General features: G+C 34.8%; 2 protein-coding genes across 4 annotated transcripts in view; both read left to right on the forward strand.

Moving 5' to 3' along the window:
• Positions 1–9,245, forward strand: part of CPSF6 (cleavage and polyadenylation specific factor 6) — a 33,618-nt gene extending 24,373 nt beyond the window's left edge. For all 3 annotated transcript variants that reach the window (XM_082666061.1, XM_082666062.1, XM_082666063.1), the window contains one exon: positions 4,444–9,245. The gene's annotated coding sequence lies outside the window, so the exon portion shown is untranslated. The remainder of the gene's footprint in view (positions 1–4,443) is intronic.
• LYZ (lysozyme) overlaps positions 1–22,771 on the forward strand; it is a 60,562-nt gene that overhangs the window by 2,249 nt on the left and 35,542 nt on the right. The window lies entirely within an intron of this gene.

Genomic DNA, 22,771 nt, shown 5'->3' on the forward strand with positions numbered 1-22,771 from the left:
TGGAATATTGTACCTTTGCTATACCAAACAGTATTTATTGTGAACATAGATGTGAATAAATGGGTAGGGACTGGGATTAAATATATCTGAGTGAAAAACTTTTTTGAGCAAATAAAAAATATCTGCACATTTAATCACCATCATAATGAGGTCTATTGACCTTTTTTAGAAGTTTTAAAATATGAGTCCTTTTGAACTTTCATGTAAATCTTAAATGGACTGAATGGAATAAGAGTAACTTGGAAGCTAAAGTGAATGTCAGTAGTAAGTCTGTATGCAAATAAAACAATAATGTAATCTATTATTAAAGTGATGATGAATGGCTAAAAGGGCAAGTTCTTAATTTAACTGGAAACTTAAATGATGTTGGCAAGCTGTTAATGTCTGTCCCATCTTAATTTTTTTGTGTGTTTGAACTGTTGGTAATGTTAATTGCATTCTCTCATTTAAAAAATGTATTAGTTTTTCTAAAAGCCTTGAATATCTAAGTTCAAATATATAATATTTTAATGGGAATATCGGTATTGTAAATTTCAGCATGTAAATATATTGTGCTTCATATTCTGTAATTTCTGCCTCTATTCTCAGACCACTCTGAGCAAAACAAAAGTAGTTCAGTGTTTTAAGATTATATGCTTTTTACAGAAATAATTTTGTTTTCATAGTTGTTTTCTTTTGTGTTCCTCTTATTACTTGCTGGGAACAACCCTACTCAGTGATTTCTGTTAACAGTTCCACTTTTCTTTGTATACTGAAGAGTAATGAACTGAAATTATTTTTTTAAATACTCTATTCATGCTTTTCCTCTCTCTGACACATGATGTTTACATTCTCAAATCATTATCCATTCCTTTGATTAGATTTTAAGCATCATATACGGGCTATAGGTTAAGTAACTATACTTTCCTTTGCTGTATGATTACTTTTCTCCTTTCACAAATACCATGATCTTAGATTTTGTTGTCATTGCACAAGATTTAGGGTGTTTTGCATTCCTTATTCAATTTATAGCTTTGCATTAATTTGGCAGGGGGAAGCCAAAAGAATCAAAAGTTCTTGCGTAAATGTTAAGATGCTTTTATCTCCTCAAGAGTTAATGTTAACTTCGAGTCTTATGTGAAAATTAAATTCTTCTAATCATCTGATGAATGATACGGGTGGTAATGAGATTTAAAAATTATTTCTGCAACTCTTAAGTCATCTGAGATCTGACTAATACTGTCCAGCCCTGTGTTTATTGTTTCCCCATATATCCTAACCGCTTCATCTGGATATGCCAGCTTTCATTATTTTCACTCTAATTTTCCTTGCTTTTAGTATTATTTGCAAAACCTGCCTGACTACACAGTTATGTTAATTAAAGTGAGAAGAGGGTAAAAAGTGATCCTAGAATGGATGTATAGTGTGTGTTTTGCTCACTGTGGTTTAAGAATACGGTTTTGTTTACAAATGATTAATGTTCCCTGTTTGAAAATAAAAATCAGTGCCAATGTGAGTCACCTTGATCTCTCACCTTCATCTCAGTGTGAAATTTACTACCATTGTTCTAGTTTGTAAATTAGATTGTTTTGAATAAATAATGATTTGAATGAATAGTTAGCATTGTTTAAAGGAAATCTAATAACCAAAAAAGGAGTAAGGGTGTCATATATGCTGTCCAAATTTACTACTTTGCCTTGGTGGTAGCATGTTTTAACTCTCACAGTGAAATCTAAATCACACAGCAGCTTATTTTGAAATGTCCATTTTGTCAAATTTTTTGGGCAAAGCTGGGTATTCTTTAACTGTGAAGTTTATTTCTACTATTTAGTGAACTGCCTAGAGCAACAATCCTGTATATGTTTTATAGTGTAATGAAATGCGTTAGTTAAAATGAGGTAAGTACTATCTGCAGAGATGCAAAGATGAAAGTACGAAATGTTTTGGTAGTAAGGGAGTTTTTTGTAAACATCTACAACAAACAGGATTTTGTAATATGTTCTAGTCAATGCAAGAAGGAATTTTGATTTTAAAGAGTTCACTTGTATTTAGATACTTCTAGTTCTTTTGCCCACTTCATCTCCTTTCCTCTCATTAAGAAAAAAGTGAATTTTATTATACTGCATTAATAAAAGTATATCTCTAAAATTATATTAGAATCCTTCTTATTCAGTGTATTAATGTGAAAACCTGTAAAAGATCCATATCTAATATATATTTGAATCTTCTACCTGAAAGGTGAATTAACTGATACCAGTAAATTTGCTTGGATAAGTTTTCTAATAGAAACACTCGTAATTTGAGTTGTTAGTATTGACTTGATCTTGCATTATCTCAAAATGCAGGTGCTTCTCTGTATTGAAATTTTAACTTAGTGCTCACTTTATATACTTCATTAAAGAGCCATAGATTCCATCTGTCTTAGTTTTTTTAACAACTGCTTACATAGATCTTCCTTCTATAACTGATAGCTAAAGCAAGAAATTGTGTGGCTTTGACATTACAGATTTGACCACATGGTATTCTGAAAACATGACCGTTGAATGTATTCGTCACTTTAAGCTTCTTTTTGATATCTGTGTTTATGTAGATTTCTACTTAGAAACTTGAGACTATAATATGGAATTGGGTTATTGGAAATGGGTTGTATTGCCTTCAAATTTGCTTTTTCTTTTTTTTTTTGAGATTGTAAAATTTTGTATTTCCAAATGGATAAATGTAAAATGTTTAGAAATAGAAATAAAAGCTGTCAGATTATCCCCCAGATTTTGTCTGTATGGTGAAAATTAGAGACTTATTAATAGTAAAGATCTATCTATAAGACAAAAGATAAGTGCATTCATCCTAAAGATATGTGTTGTAATTTCACAATAGGATTCTCTACCTAAAAAATAGTAAAAATTCTCCATTGGAGTGATACAAAATTGCAGAGTATGCCATGTTTTTTGGAAGGGTTGGGTATTTTTGTTTTGCTCACTGTGACTTAATTTTTCCCTCTTATTTAAATCCCTTCCAGCATGATAAAATAACTAGGGAGATAAACATCTTTTTGCAATAAGATTTATGAATTTCCCATTAATCTATTTTTTCAGATTAGAACATATGCCTTGTCTCTCTTTAATACTTCAATACCAGTTTTTTTACGTATATTGCAAAGTAGTAAAGATAAAATGTGTGAAGCTACCTTTCTAGATTTTTTCCATGAAATAATTCCACCAAAAGCTTTATCAGCATAAGATAAAATACATGAAAGGTAACATTAGAAATGGCTTAAGTATCTATTTGAAAAATATGGGCAAATTAAAAACTATTAAAAGTCCAGGATTATAACATCTGCTTTTTCATTTTGTAGTTGTAAAATTTAAGTTTTTACTGCTAGGCAATGTGAATGCGTATGTGTACTGATGCTGTTAAGATGCTTACACCCTAATTGAGGAGGAAAGGACATAGAAGAAGATTTATAGTTGTGACAGAATATTAATTACTCTTAATTGTAGAGCAAAAAGTATTTTTCAGTTACTTTTATGGAATACTATCACTAAACATTGTGCCCTTTTGCCTTTTACATCATATTATTGAAACACTCTCTTGGAATTTATATTTTAAATATCTGGTGTTTCAAGTGATCACTTATATCCACGTTACTTCAGTGTTTCTTTTGTGAACCTCTACCTGAAGTTTGCATATTTATGTACTCCTGAAACTTTAGGTTATCTCATTTATTGGGGTTTTATTTCTTTATGTGAGTTTTCAATGAAATTTATCATTGTAGATTCCCATTTAGCTTGTTTCAGCTTAGTTTATATATTTACATCAGATATTTCAGTGTAGGTGGAATAGAGGGACAGTAATGTTATAAATTTGTATATGTCTAAAGATTTGTACGTGGATGTCATTTATTTAAATGTGCATACTGAGCTTATATTTATAAATTTTGTAACATGGAGGACCGTTTGATTTATAACATTTGCAGAAGTTCCTGTATGTCAAATAAATACAACTAATCTGTAAAATAATTTTTTGCATTTATATTCAGTTCTCATTTAATTGTTTATGAGTTATATAGAATTTATGTGGGTGAATGATAATAATATTTACATTAAAATCATCCAAGTGTTTTTCCATTTATTTTTGTAGTACGCATACTTTAGAAAATGACTTATAAATGTTTCCATCTTCACAGAAACAGTAGCTGCTACATTTTCATTTCCGTTTCAGTCATTAAATTTATAAGGCAATAATATTTAAGAAGAATGAAATCAGAATGTCTCAGTTTTAATCACATACATTTGGGAGCCTTTCTCCATCACAAAGGCAGCTACTGTTTCAGTTAATTCTTATTTTGTGTTAGAATACATAACAGTGAAGTAGATGCACGACTTGTGTATGTATAGTTAAGCCAGCATTTTTCTGTGTATTATGGGGAATAGCAAAATCTACATCATAAATTTTGACACATTACAGCTGAAGGAAGAGGAACACCTTCCAAGACAAAACAGTCTTCATGGGGGAAAAATGACGCTTGTCCAGCAGTTTGCTTCTTGTGATTGAACTGAACCTGTAAGGATTCATGGATAAAATGAACAGGAATAGATCTGAATAAAGCAAATCTGCATAAATGGTAACCAGTAGCTCTACTTTTATTTTTTATGTTGCTTACCTGTTTTATTTGAAGGAAACCTGTGTGATTTAAAAAGTTATAGCTTTTGCAACTTTATTACTGGTTATATACATTTGGCCATTATAATGTGCAAGCAATTGGAAAAAAACGTCAAGTAAATGCTTGTTTTATAGTAGTTTGTTCTTGTTAAAAATGTTCATACGATAATGTCTGTAAACAGCACCACTTTGATTACAATAGATGTAGTGTTGTAATAAACTGTTTAATGGGGCTGATGTGTAAAGCTGTTCAAGTTATTTGATGTTTACACCTCAGGGAAAGTCTTGTGTTCAGCAATATCTAAAGATAATGTTACTACGACATTTATACTGTCCTTTAAAAAAACATTGCAATAGCATTTTTGGATATGCATCAATCTAATCTTGCGTTCAGTGAATTAAACATACTAATTAAGTGTCTCTTGCCCTTGATTTTGATATTAGAATAGGTGATTACATGGGTATTTAATATTTCTATATTCTGCTTTTCTAGCTGTTTTTACCTAGTTAAGCTTGTGACTTTGCTGAATGGTATGTAAACTTGTAAAAACTGAAATTTCACAACATAACAACCCAGTCATTGTGTTAGGGGTCAACAAAGATTTTGTGGTTTTAACATTTTAGTAAAAACCCACACGTGATTTGCTACAGTAATGCAGCTTAATTACAACACAGGTGTACTGAAACGCTTAATTGTAAACTGCTAGCATTGAAGAAATATTTTGACAGTTCTGATTTGATGTGGCAGTTATTAGCTATTTTATATTGATAGTGCTTATGGTTTATTGTTGAAGCCATGGGCAACGTAAATATAGGCAGCCGCGCAGCAGACAAATGTGAGTAAAGAAAGCCTTAGTTTTATTTTCCAGTTACAGGAAATAGATTTCTGAAGGGTGTGATGTTTATTAACATTGGGTTGTATTCTCCTATATGTGTAATAGGAGATTATAGGTGTACCGATCTCCATAGTTTAAGGAGTTCTGTGTATTCATGCAACCTATTAATTCATGCTAAAGTTAACCTAATCAAAGATTTTCTTCAAACCTGCCTTGCATATAAGCCCACATTAAAAGCACCTGGCTAGCATGTGTTCTTAATTGTAAAATTAGCATAGGCAGAGTGTCAATTTGATTAGACATTTTTATAGAAAGTTCATTCTGAATCATTACTTCAGAAATTTGAGTTAAAATCCTTAAGCAAGTTAATGTTTTTTAATGTTTTTAAAATCTGATTATCTTTGAGAGATCTTCTGATAATACACTTCCTTTTTTTTCTTTTTTTAAACGTATAGCCAAATTTTAGGATGTTGCTTGTTTAGGCACCCTAAATATTATGTAAGTGCAACCTTAGAGGCCCTCCAGAGAACTGCAGTTCTTTACTTTCATGTTGTCCACCATCATACCAGTTCTTGCAGAATTAGCTGTTTTAAATTATCCATATTATTGCCAGCTTTATTTTTAAAACATTTTGTGGTTAGAGTATTTGTGCATGGAATCATTGGTGTTTGTCAGAACTGTTTGCTCTCAGAAATGATTTTTTAAGTGTTCTATCTTGTTGAAAATGCAGTTGCCTTTTTAACATTTGAGAGTTGTATCAAAATCAGTTTTCTTGCTTTGTGTATAGATGTTGTTAGTTTTATTTCTTAGATTTTTTTTATATTACAATGCTGTAATGCGAAGAAGTATGGACATAAATATATTACAAGGGAATTAGTTAATAGTAAGCTTAAAAGGTAAGTAAATGTCCATAAGGATACAATTTTCTCTGAACAATTTAAAAATGGGATCATAAAAATCTTAACTGTGCTTGAACTTGAAATGAAAACTGGAAATTTTGTACTAATTAAATCCTTCATTTACCTTTTCATTTTTTTTTTTTTTTTTTTTTTTTAATCAGTGGAACCCTTTAATTGCTCATACTATATCACTCTTCTCCCTACTTGGCTGATCTCATTACGTGACTTTTGTTGCAGACAATGTGAGTGTACTAGAATTGTTTGCTGCTAGTGTATTATAAATGTTATCAGAAGGGAATAACTTTTTGATTTGACCAGTTTTTGCCAAGTCTTTATCTGATACATGAATATATAGCAATGAAGGTGAAAATGCAAGCTATGTTTTATTCTTCATATCCCTTTTTTTTTTAATGGGCTGATGTTATTTGAAAATTTTTTTAAATCTTTAAAAACAATCCAAAGAGATAAGTCTCTACATAGACACCAAAAAAAGAGTCCCAGAGATCTTTTCATTTCTTCTTAATAATAATTATAGTGGATATGAAAACAAAACTGAATTTAATTTTAAACCATAGCACTTGTTAGTGCTATGCCATCACATTCCTTTCAGCCAGTAAAGTTATGAATGAGTGATGCAGCACCTGAATGGTATTGCTTTTGAAGCAGTACTTTGAATTGAATGTGCTGCTTTTGGTTAATGGACATAGGTTTTGGAAAGGATATTCCAGTATAAATTTATAAGTGTTTATTTTGTCAATTTTTATAAGCAAGATTCGGAGTAAGTTACAGTGGCTAATGATCATAGTTTAGCCCATTTACTTAGAATATTCTTAAGCAGTTAACTACAATTTGGAGTTCACAAAAAACTTATAGATTGTAGCTTAAGGTATTACTTTCAGTTAATTCTCCTGTGGAGAATATTGCTTTGTTTTCTACTAGTTTAAGGTCAGTTCTTAAAATAAACATGGAGATTTTAATGAATGTTGTATAACATTTTATAGTGAGGGGGAAAATTTGTTGGAAGGGTAAAGACTTTCTTTCCCTTATGTATTTAAATGTGCCAATAACCTAAATACATACTGTTTTATACAATGAGATGCTACTACAAGACTTTCTGTTGGCGCGCTCTGACATTTTGGTTTTCATACCTGAATGATCATTGCGTTTTCTGTATCTTGTAAGATGGCTTCACTTTTGTGTTTTAAGCTTCAGCTTGTTATTTTAAGAGGAAGTTTATGTTCTGTTTCTTTACTGAGAATACAGTATTGAGATCCTAGCTGTTTTACAGATAACTGCCTTTTAAATTTTATTCATTAAGTTCATTTGCATCCCATAGCCATCTGTAATATTTCCCATAATTGTATGTACTTTAAGTGCACGCTTACCCATTGTACACATTAGACATTTTTGTGCTAAAATATATTAAGTGGGATTTTTGTAGCAAAGTATTTTTCTGTTTTTACAGTGTGTGTGTGTGTTGTTTTTTACGTTAACCTTCAGTTTAAACACTGGTGTATTTTATTTTTTAGCAACTTGACTCTTAGAAGCCTTAGACTAATTTTTTAATAAATATTCAACCAAAAATTATAAATTTATTAAGATGTGGCCTTACATATAGCATTCCTTATGTTTGTAATGTGAGATTTTTGATTTAGAGAACTCAGAAGATTCAGGATTAAAGTATCTTATTGTAAGTTGAAATACAAAATGTGTTAAAATGTCTAGGCTTCTGGGAGGAAGTTCTTCTTTCTTGGTATTAGAAAGAAGCAATATGAATTTCTATGAATATTCAAAATATTCAGGCAGTTGTATCTTGTTCAGATTGATTTAGGTTTGTCTTAACCAATTTCTTTAAAATTTCAGGTTGTTGGCATTCACTCTGAGTATGCAGCTACCATGGTTTTTGTATGGGACATATAAACACTTGGTTAGGTATAGACAGATGTTAATGTTTTAAAGACTTCCTGCTATATTAATTAGCATATTGTAATGGAAGTTTTTTAAAATGTTAGGTGGAGTTTAATTGAAGTCACACAAATCTTGAAATGGTATCTGCAGATAATAAATACTACGGAGAGTTTTTCCTGTGGGAGTATCCTAAAACTCCGCCATGGGTGTAAATGTTTTACATTAATTTCATAATTGGACAGACCCTGCATTTAGTGAAAACATTTCATTTTGAAGATGTGTTCTTTTTGTCTCATTGTTACTGCGTAACACTTCTCAGCATTCTTTCTGTAAGTTAAATTATTTTAAAATGGTGAATTCGTGTTTATTTTTTTACTTTGAAAATTGTAGTACTCAGGTGGTATTTAATGGGAAAGGATCCTTTGGGGTAAATCATAATGTATTCTAAGGAATGCATCTATAACATTGACTTTAGCCTTAAAGAAAGGTCTATTATTCCTTCTTCCTCTTCATTCCATGGTATATTAGCAAAGTAGTTTACAGCCTTGTACAGCCTTACAAAGTTGTTTTACAATTTTTAATCGAACGCCCTTAACAAAAAACTGTATCATATTACCAGTATACATGCATTACTGAACCATGGTTTGTAAATAATTTGACTAATACCAGAAGGCCAAAGAAAGTCTTAAAATTTTAGCTATTGACTCTATGGTGACTTCACAATAAGATTTCTGTGCAAAAGGTAAGGTGATATTTGATCAAATAAACATCTTTTTGGTGTCCCTGAGAAGTAGACTTCCATATTCGCTTCTATTAAAAAGCTTATCCCATTTTATTAAAATGTTTGTAATTGCAATTTTGTGTTTAATGTTTACTTTCTGTCTTTTCTTTCTTTAGCATTTAGGTGACTGTTCAGCAGTTTGCTATATGGCCATTGTTGGCCTTTAAACTGCACTAGTAATGAGCATGGTATTTATCTTGTATTGAAAATAAAACACAGTTTTTATAATACTTTGCAGTTTGTCTTGTTTGTTTGATTTATAATTTTTTAACCATTGTGTATGGTGTGAATAATTCATATCTAATTGCAATATGCAGTATAACAGAAATTGTACTGTTTGTATTTTATCTTTAAGCCAGCCTCCTAGATACTGGTCATTTTCTTTTGTATTGGCCTTTTGATGGTCTTTAAAGCAGATGATATGTGACTAAATTAGGATTTAGAAACCTAAAAGATTTCTAGGCTGCTTTATTTTTAAGTCTAAGATTCAGAAAATATTTATCTAATTTTAGAGGATTATTAACCTTACTAGACTTTAATCAAGTAAAAATGTTTCTAGGTTGCAGCAAAAATATTTCATACTAGCTTTGAAGTAATAGAGTACTTTTTAAACAGTAACAAATTATGATTTCAATAAAGATATGTGTGCCAGGTGTTAAATCAGACCCCAGATTTCTCATCTGTAGGATTCAGTCTATGTTGAAGGTAGCAATTCTGAACAATTGAAATAACGATATAATAAATAAATGACCATTACTAGGATCTCTTTCTGCGACCCCATTAAAATTGTGCTTGAGGTTTTATTAGTTTCCCTAATATTCTTTTTTACATGTTTACATTTTAAAGAGGATTGTGTTCATTGATCCTCACTTGCATTGAGTTAATTGAGTCTCTTGAAGAGTATTTGAAAGAAAAGATTATTGGGAACATCTTTTAATCAGGTGCTACACAAAACTTAATAGGAGTCAGTCAAGGCCTGATTTAGTGAAAGAGGGAGCTTTTTAATAAAGGATTTGTAAGGGAATTCCTTGGCGGTCCAATGCTTAAGACTCGGAACTTCCACTGCAGGGGCACAGGTTCGATCCCTGAGCAGGGAACTAAGATCCCTGCAAGCTATGTGGTGCGACCAAATAATAATAATAATAAAGGATTCGTAGACAGAATTTTCCCAGTCTTCTAGTTTTAATTCCAAAAGTAAATGATATTAGAAATAGTTTCCAATGCTGTCTTGTCTTGTATCTTTGTTTCTCTTTTATATTTCACTAACAGTTCTTGAATTTTCATGTTATATCAATTCCAGTCAGTTGCTATTTTCAGTGTTAGATAAGGAATACATGTATATTTTTTACAAACCTTTCAAAAAACCTATGACTTATAGGAAAACTTGAGAAAATAGTTTACTTCCTTAAGTTACACCGAGTCCTGAAGAAGGAATAAGATTTAACTTGGGGAAAAGGGAAGGGGAATACCTTCTAGGCAAAGGGAGGTTTGCACAAAAGACCTTTTGGTATGAGGGAGCATATTAGGAAGAATACTGATTTGACTGAAGTAGGGAGTGAAGAACATGGCCTGTGTGTGGGACTCAAGAAACAGACAAGGACCAAGACTGCAGGGCTTGTAAATCACACTAAAGATTGTCCCAGGAATGATGTGGCATCACTGAAGTGTGTGTAGTGTCAAAGCATTTCTGAAAGCTTGGCTGCACGTTAAATCAGGTAAAGAATAGATGAGGTAAACCAGTGAAACTATTGCAAGAGTCTTTGACTAGAGAGATAGTGGGAATAATAGTGGTGGAGAAAAGTTGATTTGGTGAAAGACTTGAGACAAAAATGGTAATAACTGAAAGTTTGGAAGGATGATGTTTAGAGCTTAGTGGTAGGTATGTCATTGCCTGAGATGGGAAACACTGGAAAAAGATAGACACTGAATTTAATGCCTTTGAGATCCAAGAAATAGCAAGTAGTCATGTATTCATTAGTTATGGTTTTGGAGTTTAGAAGACATGTGGATTAAAGCCATAACTTTGTAGTAACAATTAAAATAGAGAAGAAACTAAATAATGGGGAGAGTCTTCATCATTTTTCAATTTAATGGCTGTCAACCCAGCTGCAGAATAGAATCACCCATGCCCTCATTGTTTTTTGGGGGGTGGGGGGAGTGCCATCAGGATTCATTACATGTTTGATTTTTTATATTCCGCATATAAATGATATCATAGGGTACTTGTCTGGCTTATTTTACTTAGCATATGCTCAAGGTCCATCCATGAGCATTTTTTAAAAATTGCTGTTGTACCTATTATCTCGATAGAGTTTCTTACCCTGTCGAATACGCAAGGTGGTTTTCTCCTTTTACAAGTGGGCCAACAGGCTCTGAGGGGTTATGGCTAGCAGAATGGTGAGTTGAAGTTAGAGTAGGTTTATGACTGCAAATCCACACAGCTTGTGTGCTGAATGGTTATCAAACTAAGACTGCTGTTAAGTGCTAAATTAAAAAGCTTTATTGATAGCTGTAAGCATTTAGGAGTATATTACTTTAAAATGTTCATTTCTGGGACTTCCCTGGCCGGCCAGTGCTTGGGACTGTGCTGTTCCAATGCCGGGGGCGGGGCAGGGGGGGAGGAGGGGGGAGGTGCAGGGTTTAGATCCCTGGTCAGGGAGCTAAGATCCCACATGCCGTGCAGTGCGGCCAAACAAAACAAAACAAAAAATGTTCATTTCCACAAATACTGAACATACCTGTTCTGTAAAATATACTGTGCTGTATAGGACGGACCATAGCAACTCAGTTGTATCTCGTTATTTTTATTTTAAAAAATTTCATATTAATAGTTGTACAGGTTCTACTGACATAATTCCTGTAGCTGTCCTGTTAGATATAAGATCAATGAGTAACATTTGTGGAAATGTTAATTTAACATTGTGGGAAAATTTGGCATTGACTCAGGAATTGGGCCGCACCCCATTGCAGTATAGAAACTCGAGTATCACTGTGTACCACTTTAGTTCTTTTTCCCCTGAAACTGGTAAGTCATTTTACATTACTCTTTCTTCAGCTTTTCCCAAGTAAGGGAGAAAATGAAAACAAAATGCTGGAATCTAACTAAGCATCTAACTTAGCCTAAGAACATGCTCACTTTATTAGAAAGTGATTTGCAGACTGAAGACTGGAGCTAATTGTTATTTGCTGAATTTAGTGATGACTGGCTTTTCACAATTAATAATAGTGTATCCATTGTAAACATTTGTTGAAATCATTTTTATGCATCTCAGAAATTGTTTCAGGATGGCTGGCAGCCAACATGCTGTGTATATCTACACACCGGGAAACTGCCTACCTATAAACTTCTGTGGTAATCAGTTTTATGTTGTCCTTGGCTTTCTAAATGATCTGAGTATGTAGATGAACACTAAAGGGAGGAGGGAGATAAATGGCACAACTCCTCACCCCTGGGTGAGATGACCTGAAGGTACCTTTTACCAGTTGTTTCACATGCTTACGTGAATGTTGAGGATGGAACATGCCCTCTTATTAGAAGTTGATCAGTTCAACATAAATAGGCAGATAAAATGGGGTCATAAATGAAGATTTTTAATTTAAAATTTTATTATTCCTTACATCCTTCTTAGTCTTCTGTTTCTCTTCCCTAACCTTTGAATTGTGGGGTACTCCAGGAGGCTTAGCCTCCCTGCATTCCTTGGTCCTCTTTTCCTGTCTCATGGCTCTAAGTATTAATATGCTGTCAGTTTCTAAATTTATATTTCCGATTCAGACCTTTTTCTCAAACTGGAGATTTAAGTGTCTACCGACATCTCTACTTGAATATCAAACAGGCATCCCAAACATAACATGCCAAGGTTGAATTCTTTCATCCTCACCCATTCCCCACCACCTGCTCAGCCCGCAGTCGTCCTTAACAGCTAACATCAACATCATTTCAAATGCTTAGGGTCAAAACCTGAAATTATTGACTCTTCTCACACCCCATATCCAGTACATCAGGAAATCTTGTCCACCACAGAAAATACCTAGAATCTGACAGCCCATTACTGCTTGCACTGCGCTCATTCTTTGCCTGTATTACTGCAGTGATTCCTAACAGCTCTCTGTGCTTTCCACTCCTGCCTCCCTGCAGTTTGTTCTTAGCACAGCTGTCAGAGCTTCTGTCGTTTCTGTTCAGAATCCTGCTATGGCTCCCCATTTGTACTAGAGTAAAACTCCAGTCCTTAAAAGGTTCCTCCATAATTTGGCTCCTATTACTTGTCTAACCAGACCTCCCAGTACCTTTCCCCATGTTCGCTGCATTCCAGCCATTCTCGCCTCCTTTTTTGGCCATGCCACATGGCTTGTGAGATCTTAGTTCCCCCACCAGGGGTTGAACCTGGGCCCTCGGCAGTGAGAACTCAAGAGTTCTAACCACTGAACAGCCAGGGAATTCCCCTGGCCTTTTTCAAACAGTCCAGGCATATTCCTCTCTCTTAGCCTTTGTATGGGCCGTTTTCCTTGCTTGGAATGCTTTGGATATCTGCATGACAGTATCATTTTAATGAGATTTATTTTCACCTTTCTATTGAAGAATGGAACCCAATATCTCCCTTAGTTCTGCTTTATTTTTCTATGTGTTACCTAACATAATATATGTTGTTACCTAGCACAAGATGTTATCTTTGTTGTCTGTTTGACTATCAGGCACATGAAAGCGTGTATCTTGTAAGTGCCTACATAAGGGTATGGCACATAGATGTTCAGTAAATAATGAATGAATGTCCTTAAGGTTTAGGTCTACCACGTTATCCTGTTAGCTTATGCTTATTGGTAGTACAGTTGTAAGAGCTAATTTCAGCATCTTTCAAATTGTATATAACAAAAATTGCCATTTAAACCATTTTAAATACACATTTTAGTGGCATTAAGTACATTCACAATGTGCAGCCATTACCACTATACATTTCTGAACATCCTAAACAAATTCTGTACCCACTAAACAGTAACTCCCCATTCCTGTCCCACTTCTAGCCCCTCTAGCCTGGCAACCTCTACCGTACTTTCTATGAATTTGTGTGTCCTAGGTACATTATATGAGTAAAATTACACAATATTTGGTCCTATGTGCTGGCTTATTTCGCTTAGCGTAATGTTTTCAAAATGCACATTGTAGCATGTGTTAGAATTTCATTACTTTTAAGAGTGAATATTCCATTGTATGTATATACCACATTTTGGTTATCAATTTGTCAGTGGACATTTGGGTGGTTTCCACCTTTTGGCTGTGGTGAATAATGCTGCTGTGAACATTGGTGTACAAGTATCTGTTTGAGTCTCTTCTTGAAATTCTTTTAGATATATACCTAGGAGTGGAATTGTTGGATCATATGGTAATTCTATATTTAACTTTTTGAGGAACCCTGAAGCTTTTCCACAACAGCTATACCATTTTATATTTCCACAAGCCATGCATGAGAATTTAAGTTTCTCCACATTTTTACTAAACCTATTTTCCATTTTTCTTCTAGTAGCCATCTTGTTGGGTGTGAGGTATGACATTGTGGACTGTGATTTTTATTTAATTAATTTTTTTTTCCTGGAGTTCCATCAGTTTTCGCCTCATGTAGTTTGATATTCTGTTGTTAGGCACATACACATTAAGAACTATGTCTTCGGGCTTCCCTGGTGGCGCAGTGGTTGAGAGTCCGCCTGCCGATGCAGGGGACACGGGTTCGTGCCCCGGTCCGGGAAGATCCCACATGCCGCGGAGCGGCTGGGCCTGTGAGCCATGGCCGCTGGGCCTGCGCGTCCGGAGCCTGTGCTCCGCAACGGGAGAGGCCACAACATTGAGAGGCCCGCGTACCACAAAAAAAAAAAAAAAAAAAAAAAAAAAAAGAATTACGTCTTCTTGGAGAATGGACCTCTTTCTCATTGTGTAATGTCCCTCTTTATCAACTGATTTTTAAAGTGGCTCATCTTTAGCCAGTTTTTCCAAAGCACTTAACGTACTTTACATTGAACCAGTTGTGTTTGCACTCACATTTTATTGGTTTACATAATGTTAAGTCATGAAATCACAGGAAAAAATACTATCGATATAGTTTAGGAACACACGCACTGAATCTTATGTAATGTAATTAGTAAGCAGACGTTCTTGGACATGAATTTTGTGTTAATAAGTCAGTTTTATAGAGAGACTGTACAGGTAGGTTATGTGGAGGGCATTGGGTACTCAGGTTATCTCACTAGACTTTTGACTTGTATAAAGGATACAAAGGATGAAACTCCTTTTTAAAGGATGAAAATCCTTACAAGTAAATCTAAATGCACATCTTTTCCAAAAAGTTTCTTTTGGTGCTTGATTCAATAAGTATGAACAATTGAGGTTTTTGACACATGAAGTTGCCCTCTGATTGACCTTCACCACAGCTGTATGTGAAAATGCGTATTTCTCCACATCCTTTTCAATGATGGGTGCTTTAAAAATTATCGATTTTAGAGGTGAAAATTGATATATTAAAATATTGTGATTTTTTTTTACAGAGGCTTAATATTTTAAAATATTAGTGTGCTGCCATCTAGTGATAACTATGTAAGAAAAAAGGGTAAGTTGTAATTTAGTAAGTTCATTTTATAATTGAGGAAACAGATAAGTGTATGCGTTCGGACCCAAAGTAATAACTAATTAAGGACAAACTCAAGAACTGAAAAATTCAAGCCAGGCTCTTATCCAAGAAAGATCTGAAGGATTCTTTTCTAATCATTGTCCCTATTAAGTCACAGCAATATAGTCAAACCAAAAGATCAAAATAATAATGATAATATTCCGATGAAGTCAGTTAATAAAACCTTTTTTATTTCCATCGTTATACTGAAAATATTTCTAAATTTGCTCAGTGCACGTAATAAGGGTCATTTGAAGGGAAGGAATTTTGTATTTATATATAGGTTATATGGAGAATATATTTAACATTTCTTTGAAAAGTATAGTATTCTAATGTCATTCTGAATAGAATTCTGTGGTAGGTATAAGAGTGTGGGCTTAATTTTACTTAGCTATATAATACTTCTTTTGTTTTTAACCTGAGGTGAAAAAGCCTATCTTTTTTTAGCGTTTGAGTGGCCACTCTGCTAAAATTGGCATTCAGGAAGGGGACATAAGCCAAGGAATATTTTTTTGCCCTTCAGGAGTCAGGAAATAAAGTAATTTATACTCAGTGAATACTCAAAATGACTGCCATGTGCAAAATACCATGAATACACAAAGAAAGAAAACGATGTGCTGTCTGGAAGAAAGCCATTGAAGAGACTAATATATGTTGGCCACTTTCCCAGGTGGTATTTTTAATGTAAGCATCAAATCAATTCCATTGGAGTTCCTCATTTTACAGGTGAGGAAACAAATTTAGGAAGATTCAATAGCAGAGCAGTAATCCACTTTAGGGTCAGAAGAGCAAATCTAGAGAATGTGACAGTGGGATTTACTGGTCATTAGTTACAGAAGATAGGAGATGGTATGAAAGATTCTACAGATAAATTATTAGAATCAAAAGGTTAGAAAGCTTTGTGGACACAACATCAATATAGAAACTAGATATAAAGTAGCTAGTTTTAAATCTAATAAAAGATGTGCAAGCCCTTTAGGAGAAAGTTTTAAACATCTAATGGAAGGCGTTCATATAGACCCAAATCAATGGACATACCATGTTCATGAATAGGAAGATTTAATGTAAATATGGCTATTCCCTCCAAGTTAACTTAGCATCAGTGCAAATCCAATTAAAATTCCAAGAGGTTTGTCAGGTCTTACTGGATATGACAGTCTCTATCTAAACTTTATGCGGAGTTAAAAGCAAATGATAACGAAGAGAGGGAAGAGTTGCTCTTGTCACATACCAAGGCCTGTAATAAGATAGTGCAGACTTTGTACACGAATAAATAAGTAGGCCATGAAACAATATAGAGGGACCAGAAACCACATATATATGAAAGCTAGATTTTATGCTAAGATGGAAATGCTGTGGATTATACTGAAATAGAAAAATGGGATCTACCTAATGTTATACGTAAATATCAATTCTAGGTGTATTAAATGTGGATTTAATGGGAGAGGCAAAGCTAGTCTATTAAGAAGAAAATATAGGAAATAATTTTATGAACTTGGATTAGAGAAGGATTTCTTAAGATACAAGTACAAATCATAAAAGGAAAGATTGATAAATGTGAATAAATTAAGAACTGTTCATTAAAAGACACCACAAAGTGAAAAGAGAAGCCCCAAACTGGGGAAGACACTTGGAACACATAAAACTGACAAAGGATTAATATCAAGAATATATAATAAGCTACAGACCTATAAGAGAATGACAGAAATCCAGTAGAAAAATGGGCAACAGACATGAACTGATATTTCACACAATATTCCATAAATATATGAAATGATACCCAACTTCATTAGTAATCTAGGAAATGCATATTGAAATCACAGGTACCATTTCACACCTACTAGATTGGCGCCCCCCCCCCAAAAAAAGTTTAATCAGTTCTAAGTATTGGCTAGGAGATGGTGCAATGAAGAATACTGCTGGAAAGGGTCTGAATTGTTAAAACCACTTTGGAAAACAGTTTAGCATTGCTTTGTAAAGTAAAGGTGCATGTATACACCAGGGAAACTTGTGTCTTTGTACTTGGAGGCATTTACAAGAATGTATATAGCAACATTATTTCCAACAGCAAAAAAACTGGAAATGGCTCAGATGCCCACCAACAATAGAGTAGATAAATAGCAGGGCATCCATAATAATGAAATACTACATAGGCTGGAAAGACAAGAACTCTAGCTACACACAACACCATAAATGAGTCTTACAATTATATTGACTGGAAGAAGCAAGTCACAGAATTCACACCGTATTATTCTATTTATATAAAGTTCCAAGACAGGCAAAATTTTAAGTGTGTATTAGAGATTCCTATGTAAAGAAAACAATAGAAAAGTTCAAGGAAGTCACGAACAACATTTAGCATAATAGTTCCGGAGGCAGGGAGGTAGAGGAATACAGTCAAGGGAGCATGCCACAGGAGGCTCCTCAGGTGGCATAATGTATTTGTTAATCGGAATGGTTGGTACTCATGTGTTTTTACTCTTTGAACTGTAACTATACATTTTAGATATATTTAATACACAATAAAATAGCAGTGATAGAAATAGCCTTTTGTTGTGTTAAGTGCAACTGAGTTCTAGATCAAGCTATCATCATACCTAGATAATGCTACTAACGAGTATTTAAGATAATACTTAAGGTATTTTTCCAAAAACATTACAAATGCTACTCTAAAACAGTTGATTTCCTATTTATATCTGAAAATTTATTTGAGCACGAGTTGACTTGAAGTAGGAGATAGCACAATCCATTGAGGGCATGGCGATAGCAGATAATGTTATAACTAGCCTCCTGCTCTATTCTCAACATGAAAGAAAGATGTGTAGTTTGGAAAAACTACCATTGCTTTGTTGTGTTTTATTTCAAATAACATCAATGTAAAGCATAAGGTTTATATTAGAAGTGAGCTTATGACACTACTTGCTCTCAAAACAGCCTTAAAATTAGTCTTAACACCATACTGGTTAAAGGAAGCTACGTGCCTGGTCACCAGTGTCCCAGCGTACTAGAGTGGGTGTTGGGATAAGTGCAATTGCCAACAATGGTCAGTAACAAGATAAACATTCTGAAACTTTGAGTTGCATGTCAGGCTGCACACGAGTATATTTTGTGTGTTCATTGTCTTAGATGGGATGCAGTGGTCAGTACAATCATTGTACTTGGATGTAGACTGAAGAGTCGTCCTCCCTCGTCGAGCAGACTGTTCTGGAGTTCTATGCCTCCTAGAGCCACTCTGGGTGAGCCTTTGCTCTTAGTAGTATACATGTGCCAAACCATCTCTGTCCTCCTTACGGTGATGTGGTGCCTCCTTTTTTTTCAAAAACTGTTTTGAAAAACAGCTGCTTGTGCTAACGGCTCCCAAATCTTGGAATGATGACCTCAGTTGGAGTCCGCTTCTTGAAGAAATTAGCTAAGATGGAGATTACCAGAAAGAGTCTTCTTAGGACAGAATGGACCCTAGCATAGTGTTGGAAGCAACTACCACTAGGTGGCAGGCCAAGATGGGTTAGGGAAGCTATCGATATGTGGGTGGCAGTGAAGTGTCTTCCAATATTTGAAAGGCCTTAATTACCAATGGGTTCTGTGTATTCATTCTTTCAGGAATTACTGAGTTGCTTACTAGATGCCAGGCACTGTTCTAAGGGCCAGATTGGAAAAAAAAATTCCTTCATCTCAAGATTAGTGAAGAAATGAAAAGGTAATTTTTCTCTGAAGCAGTGGATATATTTTCATCAATTTGGGGGGCTCCCAATCTTCTATGACTGAGTTATTTTTGGATATTATGGAGCTAACTTGGCTGAAGAACATATAGCTCATGAACTTCACTTTTTGAGTGCTTTTATGTGCATGCTTTTAAGGGTTAGCCCCAAAAGAGGTGGTGCTGCAGTATTCAGGATGTCTTGGAAGAGGGGTTTATGTGAAGTCATATATGGTGTTCAAACCAGGACATTGTATAGTTAGCATCTCTCTCCAGGTAGGAGAGATTCATTCATTTAACAAATGTGCTGACCACAGATCTAGGAGCTAGAAATGCAGCACTGAGTGGAACAGACAACATCCCTCTTCTCTTGGAGCTTATTTTTAATGAGGAAAGATAGACAATGGTCAAATATACCAATTGGTGTTAAAGTTATTAAGTGAAATAAGGCAGGATATTTTTATACAGGTTCATCAGGGAAGGCCCTTTTTTATAAGGTGCAGTTTGAACAGAGATCCAAAGATAGTGAAGGAGTCAGCTATGTAGATATCAAGGAGAAGACCATTCTAGCAGAGGGAATGGTAAGTGGAGATGCCCTAAAGGGTAAGTGAAGCAGCAAAGGATGGTAGGATGAGGGAAGAGGAGAATGGTCAGAAATGAGTTTAGGGAAGTGTTTGGGGGCATGATTGTGTAGGGCTTTATAAGGAATGGTAAAGATTTTCGCTTTTACTCATGGTGTGACAGGAAACTTGGAAAGATATGAGTAGAGGAGTGATATAATCCTAAGTTTTATCACAGGTTGCTATCTGAAGAAGAGGCTGTTAGGGAGCAGTTGTGGTAGCAGGTAGACCAACTGGAATGATTTTGCATTAGTGTAGGTTTGAAATTAAAGTGTTTTTTTTTTTTTAAGATTTTTCTTTTTTTTGATGTGGACCATTTTTTTAAAGTCTTTATTGAATTTGTTACAATATTGCTTCTGTTTTATGTTTTGGTTTTTTGGCTGCAAGGCATGTGGGAATCTTAGCTCCCCGACCAGGGATCAGACCTGCACCCCCTGCAATGGAAGGCGAAGTCTTAACCACTGGACCACCCGGGGAGTCCCTAAAGTGGTTTTGATTAAGGTAATAGCAGTGGAGAAGCAGTGAGACTGAGTATATTTTAAAGCCAGCTACATTTGTTGATGGACAAAAGGTGAATGTGAGAGAAAGAAATCAAGGCTATCTCTATAGTTTTTGACCTAAGAAATAAAAAAATGAGATAAAGAAGACTGGAGGGTGGGGTAGAAACATTTTCTGGTGGGAGCAGGAATAAAAAGTTTCATGTTGGGTATGTTGAGTTTGAGAGAACGATTAGACTACCAAGTGGAGATATCAAGTAGTCATTTGGATGTACATATCTGGAATTCAGAGACAATTTCATGGCTAAAGATATGACTGTGCAAGGTATCAGTGTCTAAATACTATTTAAAGCAGTGGGACCAGATGAGGTCACTGAGAGAATGATAGATAAAGAAAAAAATGTCAGCAGCCTGAACCATAGAGGACTCCTATGCCTAGAAATAGGGAAAATAGAATGATGCAACCAAAAAGACAGAGGCGGCAGCCTGTAAGAGAACCGGGGAAGAGAGAGAGGAGAGAAAGAAGCGGGGGGGGGGGGGGGGGGGGGGGGAAGAGGAAGGAAGAAAGGAGGGAGGGAGAGAAAATGAGGGGGGTTTCAGAAGACAAGTTTCACAAAAGAGGGAGTGAGGTGTGTCATGTGCTGAGGGTTTCGATAAAATGAAGACTGAATTGACCTTTTGGTTTGGTATCTGGAATTCATTGGTGACTTTGAGTGGAATGATTTTAATGGAGTGGTGAGGATAAAAGGAGTGAATTCAGGAGGGAATGGGAGGAGAGAAAGGAGATAGTTTTTAAAAGTATTGTATTGTTGTAAAGAGCAAAGAAATGGGAAAGTAGCTGGAAGGAGATGTTATTATTAATCAGTGGATATCTGGGGTCTGACACAAACCGAGTGTCATGATGAATATTCAGGAATGGCCAAGTCACATTTGAAAGGCCATTCCACTTGTTGCCTTATATAAAGTTGAAGCTCCCAGGGAGCACATATTTTTACAAAATACCCACCCTCCAGTAAGCTACTAACTGGTCAGGGAAAAGTGAGAGTATATAAAAGTCTGGAACAGTGACCTCATTAAGGCCTCCACAGTCCTAACAATGGAGCTTCCCATTTTTTCTAACAATGCAAGTACTTGACAAGGACACAAACGCACAATAACTCAATAGCTTTATATATTGCAGTCACACTTATACTATGGAGAAGTTCATTTGCCTCCATGTACGAATATACTCATTATATATATATTTATCCAGGATAATTTGTGAGTTAGCATATGGAATTAGGACCCAGTCCTTTTTTGGGAAATCATGTAAGCAATTCTAGTAACAGAATTCTTTTGTAAAAGTAGAGAATAATAGTGGGCAGTGAACTTGATGACAGTTTAGATCCAAAGTTCTTCTACCTTCTAGAAACCAGCCAGAGCAACAAGGGGGCAGGGGAGACACCCTCTGTATTTGTTTCCTAGTGCTGCTGTAACAATGCACCACAAAAACCATAAAGGTATTGACTCACAGTTCTGAGGCCTAGAATTTGGAAATTTAGTTGTAGACAGGGCTATGTTCCCTCTGAAAACTGTATTCAATCCTCGTCTCCTCCTAAAACTATAAAACTCCTAGATGAAAACATAGGAAAAAACTTGATGACATTGGATTGGGCAATGATTTCTTGAATATGACACCAAAAGCACAGGCAACAAAAGCAAACAGATTAGTGGGATCACATCAAACCTAAAAACGTCTACATGTTAAAGAAAATAAACAACAGAGTGAAAAGGTAACTATGGAATGGGAGAAAATTGTAAATCATATTTCTGATAAGGCTTAACATTTAGGGTATACAAAGAACTCTTAACAGCTCAACAACAAAACAACCCAATTAAAGAATGGGCAAAGGACATGAATAGACATTTCTTCAAAGAAAAGATGCTCAACATCAGTAATCACTAGAGAAATTCAAATTAAGCCAACAATGAGATACCACCTCATACCCACTAAGATGGCCACTATCAAAAAAAAAAAAACCCAAAACAAAAAATAAGTGTTGGTGAGGATGTGGAGAAATTGGAATCCTTGTGTACCTTCAGTAGGAATATAAAATGGTGCACCCACCCACTGTGGAAATCAGCATGAAAGTTCCTTTAAAAACTGAAAATAGAACTACCATGTGATCTGGCAACCCCTCTTCTAAGTATATATCCAAAAATATTGAAAGGCAGGATTTTGAGGAAATATTCACACACCCATGTT

Source organism: Grampus griseus, assembly GCF_964374135.1.
Source record: "Grampus griseus genome assembly, chromosome: 11".
In the NCBI taxonomy this organism is placed as follows: Eukaryota; Metazoa; Chordata; class Mammalia; order Artiodactyla; family Delphinidae; genus Grampus; species Grampus griseus.